Source organism: Abramis brama (genome assembly GCF_963993115.1).
Source record: "Abramis brama genome assembly, chromosome: 8".
In the NCBI taxonomy this organism is placed as follows: domain Eukaryota; kingdom Metazoa; phylum Chordata; class Actinopteri; order Cypriniformes; family Leuciscidae; genus Abramis; species Abramis brama.
This window is the reverse complement of record NC_139970.1, coordinates 36,838,144-36,860,510: the sequence shown is the minus strand read 5'-3', so window position 1 is coordinate 36,860,510 and position 22,367 is coordinate 36,838,144. Positions and strand designations below refer to the sequence as shown.

General features: G+C 39.3%; 1 protein-coding gene across 11 annotated transcripts in view; it reads right to left on the bottom strand.

Annotated features, from left to right (window-relative positions):
* The window catches only part of pcbp3 (poly(rC) binding protein 3), a 67,752-nt gene extending 54,313 nt beyond the window's left edge, over window positions 1–13,439 (bottom strand). For 6 of the 11 annotated variants that reach the window (XM_084121887.1, XM_084121888.1, XM_084121892.1 and 3 more), the window contains exon 1: window positions 6,500–6,767. The gene's annotated coding sequence lies outside the window, so the exon portion shown is untranslated. Of the gene's footprint in view, window positions 1–6,499; window positions 6,777–13,318 lie in introns of those variants that run through there. The other 5 variants (XM_084121897.1, XM_084121899.1, XM_084121895.1 and 2 more) reach the window with 3 other exon arrangements.
* Window positions 13,440–22,367: the final 8,928 nt, after the last annotated feature.

Genomic DNA, 22,367 nt, shown 5'->3' with positions numbered 1-22,367 from the left:
GGTAACTGTCACTCGGGAGTCCATTTCAGAGGCTAAAAAAGACTTTAAGCAGCAGGTCACACCTTTCCCCTCACACCCTGCCCCGCTGGGTTCAATCTGGCCATCGCCGCGGTCACAACACTCTGGATCCGAGGCCTTGCCAGGAGCAGGTGGGAGGGCATCAACAGACACCGAACATGAGACAGAGCTTTTACTAAAAGCTCAAGAGGCTCTAGATTTTATTAGAACGCATTTGCAAGGAAGCGGACATCCTCTCTCTCCTCCTCACGACGCTGGCGATCACTCCCCCGTCCGATAAGAGGGGCGAGGCCGCTGAGAAAACGCTGCATCATTCATGGTTGGGTGTCTCCTCGCGTCACACCATGTGACCTGCTGACACACTCACATATTGTTGGGGGTTGGGTGCAAAAGCAGGCAGGAGCATGGTAGGAGAACCTGACCAAAGCCTCATGCCATAGTGACACTCAGCGGATTATGTCTAAATAAAGCCTCAGCACTGCATGAATCACTCTGCTACTGATCCCACTGCTCAATGAGAAAGGGAGTGAGAGAGAGAGAGTAAGAAAGCAATGTAAAAAAAAAATCGAGGGAGCGGGAATGTGAAGTGGAGAAGGCGTTCATCACTGGAGTGCCATGGCTTAGCCTAAGAGGCTTGAATAATCAGTGGTTAAGCTGTCAGCCCTGCTCTTGCACCTACCGTGTGCTACAAACTCCTGTGCGCTTTTAATCAAACAAAAACGATGAGATCCAGCCATGCTGCCAAGACAGCGCTATAAGACAGGCCTCAAAGTCTCTTTAAGACTTATCCTGACATATTATATTCCCTGCAATGAACAGGCACCATATGGCAGATATTTTCTCAAGTCTCTGACGTCAAGACTACACCGAGTCTCAAGTCTTTGAGGTGAGGCGAACAGTTTTCTTTTACAGGTTAGTTGTATAAACCTTTTTGAGGGGCAAGCAATTTAGCATATTTTGCTCATCTCTAATTTGGAGTTCAAGCCAAGTCTCAAATCCCTTTGGTAAACGTTTTCTATACAATACAGGTTAGTTTAATAAACTTTATTTAAACTTTAATTAATTCATTATGTCGTTCAGTTGAGTCTAGGCCTCAAGTCCAAAGTTTTCAAGTACAGTGTAAAGGTAAAGTTTGAGTGTCAAGTCTTTGAATAAGAGTCCCTTACAGAGTGTTCTGTAAAGTTTTTACAACAGCAAGGATGGCCAACTATAATAACATTAATATTAAAGTACCCCTGTAGTCAATAATTTTATCCCTTAAAACTCATCCTTGAACAACAAAATTGCATATTTAAACGTTTTTTCCTGTAAAAAATAAATAAATAAAATTATTTATGCCCTAAAATAGATTGAATGTAACACTACAACCTTGATTAATTTAGTATACACAGATCCATGAATATGCAAATTAGCCCCGTCTCCACTGACTCACACTAGCTCAGAGATCCACACAGCGAACTTTACTGAAGTAAACTCTGCACAATGGTTTTGCTCTTTACAACGTCGGACACATAACGATAATGAATATGATTAGCTTTTTTCTTGACTACATTTTCAAACAGCTAATAATGTTGCTAATGTTACACAAACCATGTTCCCGTTCGTCATCTCAGTCTGCCTTCTAAAAATCAGCGTCCTTAGAAACGCTTTGAACAACTTAGAAAGTCAGTGGAGAAAGGCTTATAGTTCAGCATAACATCGTAATATACCTCTTATACATAATGCACCCGATATATTGCTAAATGTTCACAATTATTCCAATCAAAAGAAAACTATAGCGGGATAACCTTGCTTCTCTTGAGCAGATAATGATATGCTAAAGCCCGCCGGCACGTTGAAGTGATTGGCTACAAAGTAGTTTGAAACGTAAGAAAAACAAGTGATTGCAAACCACATTTTTGAGACAGTTTTAAGGAGAAAATACTCAGCAATGATGTTGACTTATGATTTTGCACATGGTTTGTCTTAAAGCATATTAAAAACACCACATACTATAAACAACATTAAAAACTTGATTTTCACCACAGGGGGTCTTTAATGTTAATCGTTTTGGTTTTTTTTGTTCATAAAATTATTTTAATAACAACAACAATAACACTAAAAATTAAAAATATTATTATTATTAAATGTAATAATAATGATATATTAGTAGTAGTAACAGTAATCATTGTATTATTATTATTGTTATTATTAATAATAATAATAATAATAATAATAACATACTGATACTGATTAAAACATTTTTACTTAAATGTTATCAAATAAGGGAAAAAGGCTATGCTTATTCATTAACCTTTTCCAGAACATCTCCACTGAGAGATATGTTTTGATCACTGGAAACAAATATTAATTCTATAAAATACAGGGAAAACATTTTTTTTCCATAACCTTTTCCAGAACATCACTGGAAACAATCAATCAATAAATCAATCAATTAATCAAAAGAATATATGAAGACCTCTGATGCAAAAGCCTCTAAAAGCCACCCCTAATAATATTGAGTGAATGCTCTCCGCACATAGTATACGTTCATCAAATACTTTCACTTCAAACACACTAGTTCCCAGCCTCAGCCCATTCAGAAATGCCGGTACTTTGGTAGAAACCTATACATACGAGCCTGATAAAAATGTTAATATTAAACAAAAACTTAAGACAGACTTAGAGGCTTCTGCATCTGAAGTCTTCATATATATTTATTTATATATATAAATTCTAGCAAATAAAAATATATTGCTAAAAAAAGGGGACAAAAAAAGGATCATTCCTCTGTGGTGGATCAGTAAGAAAATCCATATTGTTGAGCCCTGGATTTTATATTGGGATTCCAATTTAAGTCTCAAGTCAAGGGTCTGAATCTAAGTTGAGTCTCATAATTAATTTGCAACATCCACAACTCCAAATCCAAGTCTCAGAGCAGAGTTCCTTCCTCTGCCATCTAGAAACAGAGAACAGCACAAGGTAACTATGTGCATTCGGTGTATAGCTTGGACTCCATGACTGATTAAATTGGTTCACTGACAGATTAACAACAGGATGACCTGACTTAATCAAACAGCCCGCCGCATCAGTAGCTTACATGACCCATGGATCTGCAAATTCAGACAAGCCTGCAATGTTTCCCTAACCTTTTCCAGAACATCTTCTTCACTACATCACTGAAAACAATAAAAATAGCCGCGCCATCCAGCCAAGCATTAAGAACGACGGCAGCGGGTGGTCCAGGGCCGGTTCGACTCACTCCCACCCCCCTCCAGCTTCCTGGGTCCTGATTGATCTCACGGCCCATCGGCGGGTTAAATTACACTGCAGAGTGGCTTTGCGGAGAGACAAAGGGCCCAGGATTTCACAGGCCATAATTCTTTCCGGGCCTTAACTTTGAAAAGGTGCAGCATTCAATTTCAGCCCTCGGCAACACTTTGCATTCGCTTATGAGTTATGACACAGCCATGACGTTTTTAACGTACTATACGGCCATGCTGAGGAAGACCTGCGTTCCAATCAGGCCGAAGGGAGGATGGGGGGAAAAAACATTCTCTGTCAGCACAGAGTATCAGTAATAGCGACATGTAAGTGGCCCATCTTCTGGCTGAAGCTAAAGACGAGTTGGCTTCTTTCCACATCCTTCTTGCCGAAAGCATTGAAGTAATGTCGGAAATTAAATGATTTACATGTACATTCATGTTTGGATCTCAGTCCAAAATGACATCCAGGCTCCCATAGTTTCCTGGCACATAGGGAATGGAGAGGAAGCCCAGGGAATGGCAGAGGCCTTTTGATACTGCAACTCTGCCGAACCAGCAACTCGGAAGCCAGGACAGCATGAGATCCGGAGAAAAAAAAAAAATGAAAAAAAAACAGCCAAAGCACAAAAAGACCAGCTGCTTCGAGATCATGGGCGTCAGCGAAAAAAAAAAAAAAAAGTCTTGTTAGAGAGAATATAATTGAACTTGTCTGGCAAGTAATAGCTTTTCCCAAAACTTCATGCATCCGTTTAATGCTGATGAAAATATTCAGTGAGGTAAATATACAACTGAAACTAATCTAAAGTGCTTTAAGAGATATAAGTCCTCATCGATGACATTTGCAATTTACTCTAGCTTAAGAATCTGCCCATATTTATAATTATACTATAAGCCAACAGCTAAAAAAGGCACCATGCTAAAATGTAAATCCGGATTGCCTGACAGGAACATTTCAAAACACTCAAACTGTCAGTAAAACAACCTCCAAATCTAAGAACATGCCAGATCTAAAAGTCACAGTTCTTTATTTGTCAAGCATTAAGGCACGTCTCACTTCTCAGGAGGTACCGCTATTTGTGCAATGATTTAGAAATAATATAAAATCAGTACTATGAAACCGCTGAAGGGCAGCTAAAAGTCAATGGCAAAGTCATTTAAATTTCCTTTCTAAAATGCAAAAAGTTGCGATAGTCTGTGGGGGGGGGGGGGGGGGTGTTCAATGAATTTCTCGATTAGCATAGAATATGCTATTTGCATCTTATGATTGGATGTGATCCACTTTACAAGGACTGCAGGACATGAGATGCTATGTAACTTAACAATGTCAAGTTAAATAAAGTAAGGCAAAATCTTTCAGACCTTCTATATTCCTACAACACTTCTGTGTTGATTGAAGATCCGTTTTTGTTTGAACAATCATTGCTTCTTTATTCCATGTTTGGAAACAGGCCAACAAGGCGGCAAAGGAATAATGGTGTTAATTAAGACACCTGTTCTTCTGTGAATTTACTCGTTGCTTCCAATAACCCCAGATAATAATAAATGCTCTACATTTCAAAATTGCTTAATAAAGAGAATACATAAAGGTATGCTGTGCTTGTAAACAGACGGTAGTGCTGTTAATCAAATTGATTGGAAATGTCTTTACTATTGGCCAACTGTTAAAGTGCAGGAGTCAAGTTCAAGATCGGTCAAACCATGGGCCGGTATTGATGTTTGCACCACTTCAATCTCACACAGCACCCGTTCACATCGAAGCACTGAACTGGATGAAGACCTAAGCAGTTTTTGTCTGCTGTGCTCTGTAGAATTAGACCTGAATCATACTCTAAGCAAGTATATTAACGCTAATGCTTCTTGCTACTTGATTTCACACATGAGTGCATCCTGGATTGCAAGTCCAAACTTCAACGGTCAGTTTTCTCCTTCAGGTCAACCACTGTCATGACATAGCAATAGTTTCTTACAGAATTGTGTTAAACAACTTTTTGTCTTCTCTCTATTCTGATAGTAAGACGATTAAAAATACAGTTTAAAGGAATAGTTTTTCCAAAAAAATGTAATTCTGTCATTATTTACTCACCCTTATGTTTTCTCAAACCTGTATGACTTTCTTATGTGGAGCACAAAAGAAGATATGAAGAACGTTGGTCATCAAAGTTTTCATTACCACTGTCTATCTATTGTAAAAACACAAATATTTCTCAAAATATCTTTTGTGCTCCACAGAGGAAAGACATCATGAGGGTGAGTAAATGACGACAATATTAATTTGGGGGCAAATTATCCATTTAATAGCAAAAAAAAATTGAAGGTAACACTATCATTACTCTTTTGGGTACTGAAATGTATTTCTGCCAAATTTGCTCAAATATAGATGTTAAAGGTGGAAGGTGTAATTTCCACGACACTAATGTCAACAAACATTTTGTTTTAAAAGCTTCCGAAAACACTCCTATTAAACAGATCATCCCGCCCCAAACTAACGTCACTGGTTGAAAGAAAAAATTGGACTGAGAAATGTTAAAAGTTTGACGTTTACACTTTTTCAGAGAAATCAAACTACCAATAGCTTACCATAGGTATTTTAGCATAAACATTTTATGTATTGTATAAACTATCTACAGCAGAGCACAAAACTTAAAACATGTCGACCAAGCATTTGTGTAATGCATGGAGTATGTTTCTGGCCTTACTGACCATATTGAATGTTTGAATACCTTGTTTGAATCAGTCAGTCCAGTAGTAACATCATGACATTGGTAATCCTAGAGCTGCAAAACCATCTGTAAGTTTACTTGAAACACTTCAGCATTGAAGAATTCTGACACACAGAAAATAAACCGCTGCAGGGGTCAAGGACAACACAGAGGAAACGTGTGAAGCTAAAGTACACACTGGGTTTGTGGCACGGAGCATCGGTTTTCCAGCATAGCCGGTGGGCATTACATCGCTTCAGATCAAGTCTTAGATAGAAGAAGTGGTAAGCACTCTGTGTGAACTGAGTTTGGGCTCGAAAACAGTGACCTCACAGATTCTAATCCCTCATCTCTCTTTGCACGCTTCCCTCTGAGAGGAACTGCCAGAGGGGAAAACTTGAAAGCTAAAGAGAGTGAGGGAGGGTGCGCGAGAAAGAGCGTGTGTGAGAAACAGAGACGAAATGACATGCGAAGAGGAAAGAGTGTACAGAATCAGAAAAAAAAGCACAACAAAGTCATATTTAGGTGCTGGCTTACCTGCACACAGTTCACAAGATGGGACGGTGAAGTGAGGATAGTCAAAGGGGTTGTGGGAGGAGGGTCCGGGCGGGTTGATCCAGCCGCTGACGGGTGGTCCGGGAGGGAGGAAGGAAGGATGGAGTGACAGGGAGCAGGGAGACGGGGAGGCCAGAGGGGGGATATGAAGCACTAGTCCTCTGTCTTTCTCTCTTTATCCCTCTGGCACAGAGGCATAGAGGCAGACACCAGTACCTGCAGCCACTCAAATAATAGGAGAGAAAAGAGTGCTCACATCCACACACGCTCCAGCACAGAGAGGAAAGAGAGAACGCCCCTCCCACTCCCTTCCAGCACCCAATCGCACACAGACTTCACCGGCAACGAATAGGAGGGCAAGCAGCCGGTGCCATGCCCTAGCCAATAAGTGCAATTGCTCATATCCAGTTGGAATAATTAGTCCGAGAGCAGCTTCCCTTCTGAAGGACAGAGAAACGGGCACACTTAACCAATAAGTGTGATTTAAGACCGCATCCGACATTAGAGTAATTAGATTGTGCCGCACTTAACCTAGCAGAATAACGTTGCATGCTCCACTGCAGAACTGGCAGAGGCGCAGGCTACACGGAAAGGGCTTTGGAAAGGTGCAATGATGTTAAGTAGGCAGAAATAATGCTTATATATAGGAAAAGGATTAGGAACTCTTACCACTGTGATCAATGTGTATTATGTTCGCATTGTGACACTTCCAGGCTTTCAGGTGCAGCAAAAAAAAATTAACTATCATGTCATGCACAAGAAATTTTAAATGTTGGGCAAATGAATCATTATGAATTCCTGTTTTTAATTCATTTGACCTTGTTATGCATATTGTCACGTACTGTAAACTTGTTGATTTAAATATATATATATATACCATTTAAAAAATATTTTTTTTATGAAACGGATACTTTAGTTCAGCAAGGACGCTTTTGTTTGATCACAATTTATAGTAAAAAAAAATATTACCAAAGGTTTCTATTTCAAATAAATGCTGTTCTTTTCAACTTTCTAGTATTCAAAGAATCCTGGAAAAAAATATCATGGTTTCTACGAAAATATTAAGCAGCAACATTGATAATAAGTAATCATGAGCTCCAAATCCCCATATTATAATGATTTCTGAAGGATCATGTGACACTGAAGAAATAAATGTTTTATATATAAATTAAAAAAAATCTTAAATGTATACATGCATATGTGTGTATTTGTATATACAAAATAATTACACACAGTACACACACATATACTATGTAATCACAGACTTTTATTTTGGAAGCGTTTAATCGCAATTAATCGTTGCCCAGCACTAAATAAATATAGGAACTACACAACTGTTCAGAGGTTTAGGGTCTGTAAGATTTTTTTTTCTTAAAGTCGTCTCTTATGCTCACTTAATGGACACCCTGCAGCCAATCAGAATCGAGTATTCACCCAGACCATGGTATAAAGTCTATTAATCAAAAATATAATTTCTGACTTTAAACTTTCTCTGCATAATTTCAAAATCAAAGGCTGCGTTTACACTTGGCATTAACATGCGATCACCGTGATCCGAGCAAACAAGTCGGATCATAAGCCAATCAGGACACGGTGCGTTTACACCTGTCCACATCAAGTGGCTTCTGTATCTGCATAACAGATCAGATCTTGCATTTCCGCGGAAAAAAAAGAAAAGAAAAAAAAGGATGGCTCCGGTGCAAAGTCGACCTGAAGCGGTGGGTTTTCTTTTAAAAACGTTTTCAGTTGGGGGACATTTTACAAATCTTGCAAAATGAATAGGATGGCTGCAAGTAGGCCTACTAGTGGATAGATGCCGTAATGGAAACGGTACAGAGAAACGTATGAGTCCGAGAACGTTGCCAGCTGTGGTGGGAAAAATGCGCGTTCTTTACAGAAAAGGAATGGTTCTACAGCCTTCGGGTGTGAAGCCAAACATTTCAGTATATTTGCGATGTACTTCGCACTCGACTGTATCGCAAAACCACACAGCTACGTGCAACAATTCCTGTGGAGAAAAGAGTTGCTGTGGCCCTGGATATCCATCAGATAACATTCCGATCAGAAGCGCGTTTACACTTGTCTTTTCAATGTGTATGTGGACAACATCCGGATACAGGTCGCATGCTAATGCCAAGTGTAAACGCAGCCAAAGAGCCGGAATGGAACTCATTTCATAAAGACCTTTTTCTGTTTTCCAGATCAATATTCTGGCTCAGGTCTAGGCTTGAGAAATGATCAATAGCGAACTGTTAGAATGAAGAATGAAAAGCACATTGGACAGCACTAACCCCTTCACAGCAGGAAGGACCGATGTGGGGACAAGAGACTTAATAATGTCCTATTAATAACTGCAAAAAAGGGACCACTACATGCTTTCAGGATGACAGGATGGCGCTCAAAGTGGCGAAACTTCTCTTAGCAGCCAATTCTACTGACATCCAAGCGACGAGGCATTATTTCAGGGTCAGGGCTCCCAAGCCGTTCTCACTTTCTCAGAAGAATTCGCACTTCTGCTCAGTGAATCTTATGCAGCGGTGAAATCGATGCACCTATCGATACCGTGCATCATAACATGAGCCGATATGCAAAGCATGAGCAAGCACAAACCTATGATGATTCAGCAGGGGTTCCAAACACAGCCTTCCCAGATATCAGCGTGTCAGTATTTACGAGTAAAGCAGCTTAAGCATGAAGCTGACAGCGACGGTGAAATGTGCTATAGACTCTGGCACGCTACAGAGCGTAGGGTTTCCTCCAAGAGGACTGGGTGGGAGAGGAGGGCCCATAAAAAATGCATGAGCAACAGGAGGAGATGTCACATCAGATATGTTTCCAGCTGCAGAGATGCCGGTGTGTGGAGACCCTTAAGAGTGAAAGGTACAAGTTAACTCCGGTATAAGAGGAGAGAAGTAAGGGGGAAAATCACTTAACTTCCACAGCTAAACCTGGCAAAACCATTTCTGCGATTTGCCAGCAATAACAGAGATTTAGACATAAATCCATTGATGCACAAGAGATTTAATGGCTTATATATGGCTTGATGTGTAAATATCCACAATCGCTATAAAAAAACTAGCATTTATTCAGCCTGTATGGCTGTCATCACACTTACTGCCCCTGTGATTTACATTTAGTCTGAGACACAGATCTGTTTCATTATAAACGCATTTACAACAATGGGGTTTTGAGAGCATGGCATACCACTGCCTTAGTCTACAATTTCAGAAAAGATATCTCATCAAATATTCATTAATTCTGGGGTACAATCATGCTTTAAATGTCATGCTTAGCAGGGGAGATGGGCTCCGCTTAGGCAAGAGGATTTATAACATGTGGCACTTATAAGTGGATGTCATTATACTGGGGTTTGAGGCCTTTAAACAGTGACTGATAATAAAAACAAACAAATGTATTCATCAAGCACAAATAAACTGAGGTTTTTCTGTTTAAAATAGAGCAAATAATTAGTTATCGGCCTGTGACATTTTATATATACGTTTTATATATATATAAATGTTTTAAATCCAACTCATTGGAAAAACATGCCTGTGGAGAAATTTCTACATTTACATTTAAATGCATTTAGTAGGGGCTTTTATCCAAAGTTTGGATATCCAAAGTGTTACTGTACATTGAACATTTTCAAAGAGAAATGTCCAGTGAGTTGTGCTAAAAACACGGCAAACAGATGAACAGCGGTTTCTGTCGCTGTCGTTCTGAAATCTCCATGGAGTGCACGGCACTAAAAGGGTTCATGCGTTTGAAATAGCTTATCACCTACAATAAACCCTACACTAAACCTAAACAATAGTGCCAACAAATGCAAAAGTGAGATAAAAACACATTTGCTCAACCAACCATGCCGATTTAGCTTGCTTCTAAAAGTCTTTAATCTGTTTTATCGTGACTCGTATCCGAATATTGAGCAAGTGCAGATGAGCTACCAAGCAAGTTTACTATATCAGAAAAGCCATAGTAAAGATATCGCTGATTATGTGATGCATAACTTTAAAGGGACACTGTGTGGGAATTTCTCCCATCTAGTGGTGAAATTGTATTTTGCATTCAAACGAATAATGCTCTCCAGCGCCTCGCTTTTTCAAATGCATGTTGCATCTACGGTAGCCGTTATATACCAAAAAGCTATGACAGGATGTCTTATAATAGCACTTCGAGTTTTCCTTCGGGTGAACAGGTTTGTTATTTAAAACAAACTGAAACCTGAAACAACGAAAAAAAGAATGTTATAGTATGAATTACTGACTGTGAAAAACATTAACTATGGTAATTAGTAGTAGGCTAATGCCTTCTTTATTCGTTATATTTTTTGAAGTACGTGCATTGTTAGATATCATCATCATCAGCGCCTTCTCTAACGTTACTTTACTCAATAGTTGCTATTCATCAAAGAGCCTGTTTAACTTTTAACTATAAATGTTCTACTGTCTATATAATAAAGTACACAACCAAGCAATGAAAAAAAAGCTTGTAATTAAGACCGTAACATTGACTTACCTGTCGAGAAGAAAGCAGGCAACTTCAGCGTCTCTTTTGAAAGCTTTCTCCTGCATTAGCTATCCCGACATTAACCCTTGTTTTTGTAATCTCCGGTCACGTTTCCTTTTACGGTCTATTTTGGACTTTTTCGACGACGAGGACTCATCCTGTGACTCAGCATATGTATGAATGAACAGTGTATAAATAACCGTGCAGTGCAGCCTTTTAAACTTGCCGGGGCAGTGACAAGCACCTCTCACTGCTCTGCTCCTCCGCTTCTGCTGGCTTCAGTCACGTGACGCTGGCTCTGAACGAAAACGCGTTTCCACAGGCCTAGTACTTTTTGTCCCTCTCTGCTATTATAGTTTTTCAAGATGGCGGAACTACATGGAAGCCTCCATGGACCTACCCGTCCCATGTTTATAAAAATAATAAATTCTTCGTTTACGAGGATTAGTCTGATCATTGGCAGAGGTATTTGTACACCATTGAGGGGATATTTATGAATAAAAATATTGATTTTAGATAATAAAATACCTAAAAAGCTACACATTGTCCCTTTAAAATGTATTTGTTTACAAATCACAAATTTACCATGCAAAAGTGTTTTAAAGGGTTAGTTCACCCAAAAATGAAAATTCTGTCAGTAATTACTCACCCTCATGTTGTTCCAACCCAGTAAGACCTTTGTTCATCTTCGGAACACAAATTAAGATATTTTTGATTAAATCTGAGAGCTGGATCACTCCTCCATAGGCTTCTAAGACATTATAACTTGCTGGCCCAGAAAATGTATTAAAGACATCGTTAATATAGTCCAAGTGACTACAGTGGCGTTTTTTCACGTAGTATAACTGCGCAGCGCATCTGTGTTGTACATCACACGTAGGCTCACTATTGGCCGACGCTGGTCATGTGTGTGATGCGTGTGACGTACAACACAGATGCGCTGCGCAGTTATACTACGTGAAAAAACTTGAGCCCCAGAGAGAAGGAAATGAATAGTGGAATAAAGTCGTTATTTTTGGGGGGTTTTGCGCACAAAAAGTATTTTCGTTGCTTTATAAACTTAAGATTGAGCCACTGTAGTCACTTGGACTATATTAACGATGTCTTTAATACATTTTCTGGGCCAGCAAGTTATAATGCCTTAGAAGCCTATGGAGAAGTGATCCAGCTCTCAGATTTAATCAAAAATATCTTGATTTGTGTTCCGAAGATGAACGAAGGTCTTACGGGGTTGGAACAACATGAGGGTGAGTAATTACTGACAGAATTTTCATTTTTTGGTGAACTAACCCTTTAAGGTCATAATAGTATTTTGAAAAGAATCAAAAATAACTCTTTATTGACTGATTATCTGGCTTGTAATCATAATTTGTGTGAACACAAATAAAAGTTGTGGTGTTTTACTGCTACTAGTGTTCATTTCAGCTGGAAACTGCAATTGTATAGGTACGTTTTTATAAGGTACACTCAAAAAGAAAAGCCTGTTTTTAAGCCTGTTTTTAGGATTCGCTCATTTCAATTGTATAGTACGATTCCATCAAATTGAATTAAATCATCCTTATATATTATTCAAATTATGAATTAAGAGTTTTGAATGAGTAAAAGAAACTAGAGATTAATAGAACATTTTGTATAAATCTTGATGGAACAAGGGAATGGACCATTTCAGTTTATGTGATTCGTATTTAAAAAAAGCATTTATGAATACAAATCATGAATGGTACAATTAACTCAAATCATCTCAAAAGATGAGGGGAAATTTGATTCTTAATGACATGACTGCTTTAATGATGTATTTAAAATACATTTTCATGGTCGGTAAAAATATTTATGGATTGTAAATCATCTCAGTTAATTTTGGAGCCTGCTCATATGGTTTAGTAAACTTCAAAATCTGTAGATTGCAATGACTACGATATCATTGCTAGTTCAATAAATGAACCAATATTTAGCTTGACATCATGATGAGTAATAGGGCCTATCAAATTTCCATAGTCATTCGTCTGACGTCTCATTTAAGCTGCATCTCATTGACAGTTTTGGCAGCTTCATGTGCAGAGACGAGAGAGCAAGATAGTAAATGAAGCAGCAGCATAAGCCACCTCCATAAAACTAACAGCGTTCATCGGTAGAGCATCTTCATTTCAGTGACTCACAAAGACAGCATAAACACAGCACGTCTAACAGACATGGCTTTGCCTCCGCTACCAATGTAATTAAAGCCAACATCTTGTCCCGCTCTCATATCATTACCGTCTGTAGACCATTTGGATGAGCTTTGTTATTACTTACTTGCTGCTAAATATAGATTTCCTGTGCCAGCGCTAGAGATTGCAGTCAGCTGCAGATTGTTCTTCGTGTTTGCAGTCACAAAGACTAACGTGGATACTATATAGACAGGGGTTCAACAAGCTCTTTTGTATCTGTCACCCTTTTGTGTGTGTGTGTGTGTGTGTGGGGGGGGGGGGGTCACTATTACAATGAAATGAAAAGAATGTCAAGGTTTATATTTAAATATTCCAGTGCTGTATTAACAAGTAAGCTTATACTAAAAGTAAATGCATGAGTACATTTATATAATAGCAATTTTCCAGATTTTAGAATAATGGTCTAAAATGAATACATTATTTTAAAATAAAAGTCCAAGCAAAAGTATTAAATAACATGCATGGATGTATAAGAATTAGGAAGTGAACAAACTTCATGAGGTGCAGCTTTTCTTTCACTATACAGTCCAAAACATCCATACATTTTTTTATTAAAATGTTTTGTAAAGAAATTCATATAGGTACAATAGATATTTATCTACAAAAGCATTCCATCTTAAACCTGTGGATCAAAAGGTTTTTAAGGTTATGACTACTGAGAAACATTAATTTAATCACGTTGTTTTAAACTGTGGCTAGTTGTCAGGTTAGGTATACGTTTTACATTGCTGTATAGTCATACACCTTTTATTCTCTAAGATACAAAATGTTATTGAAGAACATTTAAAATATTTTTGCCCAGGACAATAATTACAGGGCATGATGTCACAGCTCATGGGGTAAGATGTAAGAAAAACATAAGCTTTTCTGCATAATAGGCCTAATCTAAAACAATTGTCAACAAAATAATTAATGAAAATGTAACATTGAAAAGTATCAAAGCAGGCCAACAAATATTGTAATTAATAAATTGCATAATATTGGGCAACATTTTGTCTCAAACTTGACAACTTACCCCAGCCTTACATTTAGAATAAATAGGACATTTTACTTTTGATGAACTATGTATATGAAAACAACACACAAACCCAGAGCTAGAGAAGATAAGCATTTGTGTAACTGGATTTTTGAACCTTATAGTGTATACGACGTAATGAAGTAGCCTAGGCTAGAGAGGGGCTAAATCTCTGCGTGGCAAGGGGAGCTGCCACTCGACCTGTCACTCAACCCGTCACCGCTAGGGGCAGCTGCCACTCGACTCGTCGCCGTTATATGCGCCTGCCTCGGGACCTTACACAATATATAAGGTGTTTTTTAAACAAAATGCAGCACGTATCCCCTGTAGCCAGCGGGCAAGAACGGTACGCACAATAGGTCAATTTTCACCATTATCTAAATGCTTATCACCTGCCTTACAGCTACTACCAGACACTCCGACTGATGCATATGATCAAATAGACAGTTAGGCATGCATCCACACTTCTACACTTACTTAGCCTACCCATTTGCCACCTTACTTTATATTTTTTCCACCGTTTTAATCCGGAGCGCGAGTCTTGACACCTACTAAGCGCCAGCCACAACTTAGCGTCGCGCCTGCCTCAAGATCTCTCACTGTTTACATGTATCAGACACTCAATTTGATGCACATGTGCAAACAAACAGTGCAATCCTGCTCTTATTTGCCATCTTATCTTACATTTTATTAGCTCTTTTTGTTCATAATGGAGCACGCGTCACATCACCCAAGCTTCGCGCCTGCCTCAAGAGAGATCTTGAGGCAGGCGTGACGTTAAAGGAGCTGTATGTAAGAAATGTATTTCAATTAATCATAAAATGGCCCTGATATGTCACTAGACATTAAAGGTCCCGTTCTTCGTGATCCCATGTTTCAAACTTTAGGTAGTGTGTAATGTTGCTGTTAGAGCATAAATAATATCTGTAAAATTATAAAGCTCAAAGTTCAATGCCAAGCGAGATATTTTATTTAACAGAAGTCACCTACAACGAACGGCTCGTTTGGACTACATCCCTCGACTTCCTTCTTTAATGACGTCACTAGAACCGTTTTTTGACTAACCTCCGCCCACAGGAATGCTCCCTCAACTCTACCGAAATACGTTTATGTACTTGCGCACTTCTTATAACTTACTGTGTTTACTCAGCTCTTACGGTGATTTTCTGAAGTAAAACTGACACTTCATCTTTTGTGTGATGTACAATAAACTTAAACTCATCAGTATATGTTTGATCATCATTCAGACAGCAGACTTGTAGGCTATTAATAAATAATGGATACATACAAGCAGATGACAAATACGTTATAATAACCGTAATCAAACTACTAAACTATACCTGTTTCATCTCTATACAGCACTCTGACTCTGTAGGCATTATTGTCCGACTCGAAATGAACACCGTTACTGAGAGTTTCTGATATTATCATCATTCCGTGAGACACCGCTCTACAGTAATTTGAAAGTGATTGCAGTACCAGTTTTGGCCACAATCTTACATACAGTTCCTTTAAGTTGTGGCTGGCGCGACGCTTATAGGTGACGTGACGTGCGCTCCATTATTGTGGTATATTGAAATACATATATGAACAGTAGGTGTCACTAAGGTACCAGTTGCCTAGTAGGACATGAATGCCACGAAGAAGTGTTGCTAGAAAGTTGTAATAAAAAGTATATAGATCAACGTCGAGTTCTCTGAAGTTTATTACTGTGAAATATACAACAATTATGGACAAAAAGAGGGAATAAAATGTAAGATAAGATAGCAAATAAGAACAGCATTTTACTGTCTGTTTGCACATGTGCATCAATCGGAGTGTCTGGTAGGCTACATGTAAACAGTGAGAGATCTTGAGGCAGGTGCGACGCATAGTAGGTGTCAAGAGAGACTCGTGCTCCGGATTAAAACGGCGGAAAAATATAAGGTGGCAAATAGGTTAGCTAAATAAGAGTAGAAGTAAACGCGGGATGCATGTCTGATTGTGTGTACCGTTCTTGCCCGCTAGCTACAGGGGATACACACTGCAATTTTGTTTAAAAAACACCTTATATATTGTGTAAGGTCCTGAGGCAGGCGCATATAACGGTGACGGGTCCGGAGGCAGGCGCATATATTGGTGAAGGGTCCCGAGGCAGGCGCATATAACGGTGACGGGTCCCGAGGCAGGCGCATATATCCGTGGCGGTCCAGGGCAGGCGCATATATACGTGACGGGTCGAGTGGCAGCTTCCCCTAGCGGTGACGGGTTGAGTGACAGGTCGAGTTGCAGCTCCCCTTGCTACGCAGAGAATATACAGTGATGGCGCTAGGGCTATAGCCCTGTCAGAAATTTGCTTAGCACCGGTGCAGCCCCCCCAAGGATTTCCTAATGATTTTCCTGTTTTTTTTTTGTTTTTTACTCACTTTCATTAACAATTTTTTTTTTTAAATCATTAAAAACCTAAACCAAAAATGAATATTGTAAAAATGTGTAGCCTCTGAATAAACAATTGTCTTAATGGGGGATGGGTCAATTAGGCTGCACTCACGTACGGCCCGCGTTAGCTTTATTTTTAAGTTGATCATCAACAGCTATCACAATGGAAAGCTATTTAATATCAAGTAAAAGACCGCGGATTTCAGAGACTTTGCAGAATAGCTCAGGCTCAGAGGAGAACAATAACACACGTCGACAGTCTCAGGATGGAGAGGAAGAACTAATCTCTTTCCTCACACAGGAGGAACAATTAGAGGTTGCTGGGTGGCAACCAACAGCGGCCTTACTGACACCAACTCCAGTATCACCGCTGATCTAAGCATGTCAGCTGTGGAAGGGCCACGGCGCCCTCTTTTAAGGACATATCCTAGCATTAAAAATGGACTGCAGGTACGTTATTTTAATCGCAGATGGTACGATGACTATATTTGGCTGGAATATTCCATTTCCATGGACTGTGCATTCCATCACCGATGCATGGGCTGAATATAACATTAGGAAGGAGGATGGCTCGAAAATCAAAAATGCTTTGAGTAAAGGGCATGTAAAAGCAGTACAGGAAAATAGGGAATACATGCAAGCAGTTGTTGAATCATTGTGATTCACTGCTTGTCAGACAATTGCACAAAGAGGTCACAGAGAAAAGGAGAGTTCTGTCAACCGAGGCAACTTTATTGAGCTGTTGCATCTTCTTGGCAAGTTTGACAACACAAATACTTGAAAATCCCCAAAATGCAAAATACACACACCATGATATACAAAACGAGTTAATTGAATTAATGGGAAATATGGTGAGGGACCAAATAAGTGGTGAGATCATTTTTTAGCAAAAAAGAGCAGGTGTCTGTCTGTGGTGGCACGTTATTTGCACGGTGGCGTTGCGTTAGAGGAATTCCTGCATTTCACTCCTGCCGATGGATTAAATGCCAAATCGCTCTTGAAAACAATCAAACAGACATTGCATAAATGCAGTATTGACCACAACTCTTGCATTGCACAGTGCTACGATGGCGCAGTAGTTATGTGCTGCTGTCATAATGGTGTAGCAGAACAATTCAGAAAAGATGTCCCGCAAGCACTGTTCATTGCCATGCCCATCGGCTAAACCTTGTTTTGGTTGACTGTGGTAAAAACATACAACACTGCGGCTGAATTCTTCGAATTTGTGCAGATACTGTATACTTTTTTTTTTAGCTCTGTTCCTCATGCTCTTTTCCAAAAAAACAAACAAAAAAAAACTCCTGCCATCGCAAGCTCCTGTCGAACTAAAGAGACTGTCCGAAACCAGGTGGGCCTGTCAGTATTAAACTCTATCGGCAATTCAAAAAACGCTTCCCGTGATCTGCCACAGACCTTGTGCAGTCTGTCATAGTGACACTGTCAGAAAAGCGAAGTGAGACAGCATGGAACAAAATATGGATAAAAGCACAGGCCCAGTGTACAAAGGCTGGCATTCCAACCCAGCTGTGGTCTGAAGAGAGAGAAACACAGCACCCGCGTCACCTGCTGGATTCATGTGATGTTTTGAAAGGGATATCTGCTTTGAACCCAACATAGAATTCATTCCTTGACATGGAATGTTTGTCACCTATGGCTCTACACTATGGGATTACAAATGAAAACTTGTCTGCTGAATTACACCAAGTGCAACGGCTTCTGGACAGAAAAAAAGAACATGGGGTGACAGCAAGCACCACACTGGAATTTCTTTCCATACTCCAGCCATTCGAGGACGCCTTCATCGATTTATACAGACTTCTTTGTATCTCTGTTACAATTCCTGTCACCTCATCAGCATGTCAGCGCAGCTTATCTTGCTTAAAGCGAGTCAAAACTACCTGAGAAGTACCGGCGGAGACGATCGAAACAGTAACCTGGCAGTGTTGGCAATCAACTCCTCAAGAACAAAGGCCCTTGATGTACAGGACATCATTGACTCGTTTGCCGTGAATCACAACAATAGACGAACTGGCCTATTGTAATATGCTTCAGGTGAGTAGCTACTCACTAAATAGCTGGGATATAGAGATATATATTTTTTTTACAACTGCAAAGAGTGAAGTTTTCTAAGTAGACATGTTGTGTTAATATTTTCCTTCCTGTTGGCATTGAGAGCAGAGCATGTGAGCGGAGTGGAGCGGTGAGAATCTCCGCTCATCGCTCACGGAACTGTTCACCCCTCCGCTCCTCCGCTCAAAGCTACATCAGGCCGCTCTGCTCATTATCGCTCAGCGCTCAACGAGGTTTGCTTCGCGCTCCACTCAAATCGTCCCCCGCTCGCTCCAAAAAAGGAAATAAATCTACATGTATATCACTTTTAGCTTAGACCACAGCCTTACCTCCTAAAGAACTAATGAGTAACAACAACATTTTTCAAATAGAAATGTTTTATTTCAAATTACAGGCCTATGTAAGAAGGAATATAGCCTACACAAAAAGTCCTGTAAAATTAAACGAATAAATGGGCCTAATAATATAAATAAAAATTATATAAACAAAAATATGATACATTTTTTAAAAGTAAATTAACTATAAGGCCAGAATTTTGATAAGTGAACTTTTGCGCAACTCGAATGATTACAATTTAAATTGGCTTCCATACACACAAATAGCTGTAAAATTAAACGAATAAATGGGCCTAATAATATTTATTAAATTCGGCTAAATAAAACGAACCATTAGGTCTACTTGAATGAAAAAACGAATTTGTTTGAATATTACGCTATATTTAATTTACACTTTGTTACAAGTTACCGTATTCAATTTGCTAACCTTTTGTTTTCTTCCCAGCGTGTTCGTGTAGCTCACGTTCATGTTTTCGAGAGATGTGTCTTTTGAGATTCCAAAATGAATCTTTTCTGACTGAAACGATGTCTCCACATTCGTTTTCTTGTACCACATTATCATTGTTAGTTAGTTAGTTATAATAATAGTACACCTGACCTGTATGACTTCTCATTTTCCTTTTTGAAGTAGCCTACTTTTTGAACTCCATTATTGAGCCGAGTTTTGACTGAAAATAGTCTACTGTTGATGACTGTGCAAGACAGATGGATCCTGGTTTAGGTTTGACTGAGCATGCTTCAGACTCGTGGTGTGAGCGGAACGAAATTGGAGCGAAATTGGAGCGGGAAATAAGGCGACGCTCCGTCCTTTTAAAAATGCCGCTCTGCGCTCTGTCCAAGATCCGCCCGCTCCCGCTCCACTCCGCTCACATGCTCTGATTGAGAGTGATGGACACTTGATGGTCAAAATAATGAGTAAATATGTGTAAAAACCTCTTCTCTCTCTTCTGTGTGTGTTCATACATTGTATTCATTTGGGAGTGTCATATTTGGCAGTTGGCATTAGATAAGTTATAGGCCTATTACTAATACCACTAAACAATTAGCATACTAATTAGGCTGTGGCATATGAAAAGTGTAATACCACAGTAAAAAAAAAATTACAATATGCCTTTTTAGAAGATGTGCTAGATCTAAACCAGGGTTCACCAATCTCGGTCCTGGAGGGCCGCTGTCCCTGCAGAGTTTAGCTCCAACCAGCTCCAACACACCTGTTTGAAAGTTTCTAGTATGCCTAGTGAGACCTTGATTAGCTGGTTCAGGTGTGTTTAATTGGGGTTGGAGCTAAACTCTGCAGGACAGCGGCCCTCCAGGACCGAGATTGGTGAACCCTGATCTAAACAACACTGTGTGGCTGAAATTGCATGCTGTTTAGATAGCTGCAGCTTAGGCGTTCATCATGTTCATTCAATTTAATTATTTTATTAGCACCCCCTCTGAACTGTACAGCCCCGCCTTAGCACCCCCAACAAAAAAATCCTGGAGCCGCCACTGAGAATATAATAGCAAAATTGATTAATACATAATTAAAGGAAAACCCTGACTTTTGGGGACTATATTCTCAGAAGGCGAAGCACTGCTACTTGGGCGGAGTGATTTGCTCGCAACACCTGAGAAGCCCCGCGGTGAGGAGCAGAGAGTTCGCTCAGAGTTGGAGTAGATCACTCCGCAGAAATAGCAGTGCTTCGCCTTCTGAGAATATAGTTCCCAGTATGTATACGGTTAGAAGATGGCTGTGTCTCATGTGACCTTGTTATTTGTACACGCTTTGACTACACAAATCACAACATGTAAATAGGAATATGTTGGCGTTATTTTGTCACTTATTGGAAGCAGTATGTTAGCTGGAGCTGTTTACCTCCAGTCTTTGTGCTAAGCTAGGTTAGCGGTGGGTGCATCAGACAGAGTTACGGCACGCACGGAGATGAAAAGGGTATGGACTTATCTAACTCTGTCTGGGGGATACGGTGAATAAGCTAAAGTCCAAAAAAACTTTAAAAGAAAATACCTGTATATCCCAGATGAACCTCCAACAGAGAGATGGAGAAGATAATAAATGTAACAGGTTTGGTGCCATGGGGTTGATGAAAATGTCACTGGCCGAAAATGTTACATTCGCCAGTCTACAGTGACAGGCGGCAGAGTATTGATCGCGAGAAAGAAAGAAATAAGGCGCGAGCTGATTGTCAAGGCAGAGCTGCTGTTACTGGTGCTGTAATCAGTGAATGAACCTATAGAACCAGATTTTGGCAAATCAACTGCTTTCCTGCTGATTCATTAAATAAATAAAAATATGGGGCCTATATTTCTTTTTACCTGATAATCTCCATCGTTTGCTGTGGAGTCACTTCCTTTTGGTTTACATCACAACCAAGTGATTAGTGATTAAATCAAAATGTAAATATCCATTGCTAATCAGACTTGCCATAGCCTCAACTTTACAGTTTCCAAACTAAATGGCATAAATCTAGAGATTTAATAAATAAATAAAAATAAGGCAAAATTAAGAATGACAAGTAAAGAAGAGAGAGTGAAATAAATGAGCAATATCACATTTATATCAGCACGGCTGTGATTCGGCCCGTAGGCACAAGGCTGCAAAGCAAGCCGAACGCAGCAGAATCACAACCATACTGATATAGAGCCATATCGCATGGCTACGAGTGTGATATTGCATTTATACAACAGTTCAATGTCACAAGTGTGTAAATAAATAAGAAACAACGGAGTCTTTAAAGCCACTCTTTTGTGCGGAACTACTTCCTTCCGCCACGGATTCAAATCTCAAGTTAACAGTTGAGCCCAAGCCTCCATTACTAATTCTAAACCTTTAAAATTAGCAATAAAGGAACGGTGAGTTGCTTCATTGAAGCTTATTGTATTATTATGTAGAGTAGATGAAAGACATCAAAAGCGAGTGCATTACCTTAATCAAGCTGATATTCCTCAGGTCGATCTTACATAATCACAAAATCAGTTTGAATTTCCGCTGATGATATCTTGTCTTTGTCCTAATTAACAGTTAAGGGGATTTCCCATGACATGGCTTGTCAATGCATTTGTAAGTTTCGTCTTAGAAGCCGTTGTTTGTTTCAGTCCCTTAAGTAAAGTCTTACCGACTCACTCATAAAGACTGTCTTTACTGCCATCTAATCGCAATAATGTAACTTTTACTGAAGTTGCCTGCTCTTTCTCAATACCAAATATGGCATGCTATTTATAAAATATTGTTAATTGAAAAATAATTTAAAAAAAAATATATATATATATTAGCCATTGTAAAAGTATAAGAAGTT